Consider the following 1638-nt stretch of genomic DNA (forward strand, 5'->3'; position numbering starts at 1 on the left):
ATTTCTTGTCTCCAATGTGAAAGTTAAATTCTATTGGGAATTGTGCCAAAACAAGCGGCAATGTTTTGATAATTACTGGGAGGTAACACTGGAATTGTCCAATTTATGTTTAGAAATTAAGTTTGCGACTCGTTCGTCATTTAGACAAACTTTCTTAACAAAGCCGACTGGATAAATACAATATATTTGTAGGAAATATATTGCTAAATTCTTTTTCTAGTTTACTCTTGTTTTTCTTCTAAAATTCCAGTTCTTTTCACCAGACTTTTATTTTTTAGGCGATCTTTCGGTACGAACCTGGGGACCCGGTTTCAATTCCTAGTCGAAGCCAACTTCCTTGTGGTATTAATGCTCTTGAAAAAGGCATGAATATCACAATTTATTTTTCTATTCTTAGGTAAGATTTAAATCTTGCTTAAGGACACAACACATTCGAAATTCTCATTAGTCTAATGAATGTTGTTTTCATCGACATCACCATCTCATCATCATCAGGAATTACACCAGTTATAGAACGGCCCGGATAATTCCTGAAAGAACCGCTGTCTGTTCGCTTGACTTGCTAAAAAATAGCAGGCAAAACACATCCTGCCATCGTAAATAAAGAAATTTACTTCGGATAATATAGTCCCTGATACACAAAAAGACAGGATGATAACAGATGGAACGGCGTTTATTATCAGGTTGTTGGATCAGCACTGACCCAAGTCTAAGCTAAGAAATTTTGTAAACATAGTCCTTTTTTTTTTTCTGGCTACTTTTTTTTTTTTGATTCTTGAAATCGTGAATTGGTCATATTTTCGAAGATATGGAATAAGATTATATTCTAAAGAATTAGTCAAACATGAAGATGGTATAACTCCTATTGGTATGTGTGTGTGTGTGTGTTATTGTCTCTTCACCTTGACTTTGCATGATAGTTATGAGTTTCACCATCATGCAAGTAATGCCCTTTATGCGGAAGAAAACATGTCTGGTCATGGGGAAATGTTACCTTGCTTAGAAATAGAGGAAGGTTAGAGACATGAAGGGCATTTGGCAGTAGAAAATCCTTGCAAGCATGGAAAAGTATACATTAAAACTATGGTGAATTCCGGCTCCTTACTCTCTTAACTCTGGAGTGCTCCAAAGTTTGGTTTAGTTTCTAAATCTCTACCTTCTCTATATCAATGATCTACTTGCCATTACATCCAATACCACCCACTCCTACACATACAATATGACCTTCATTCTTTCTTAACATTCTTCAAACATGCATCATCTAGATGCAGCCTAGACACTACATGCCAAATCCACACCAATTCCATTAACAGAGATTTTGAAAGTATCCTCCAATGGGGATATATGTTAACTTTGTCTCTTTTGACTGCAAGAAAACATGAATGCTATTTATATCAAGTAAACATCATTTCATCACACCTTCCCTTAAACATGAGTAGCACACACTAAGAGCTCTCACAACTAGAGTGCCAAATACTGTACTGCATTATCACTGAGGATCTCTCCAGGAAAGTACATTCAAAGCACCTCAATGATTTTGTCCTCTTCGGGGCCAGAAAATTCTTCAGCCCCACCAAAATTATTGATTTTCTATAAAGTTCAAGCAAGGCTCACAACAGATTAATGCTCCCATATCTA

The sequence above is a fragment of the Octopus bimaculoides genome, chromosome 2 (assembly GCF_001194135.2).
Source record: "Octopus bimaculoides isolate UCB-OBI-ISO-001 chromosome 2, ASM119413v2, whole genome shotgun sequence".
Classification (NCBI taxonomy): Eukaryota; Metazoa; Mollusca; class Cephalopoda; order Octopoda; family Octopodidae; genus Octopus; species Octopus bimaculoides.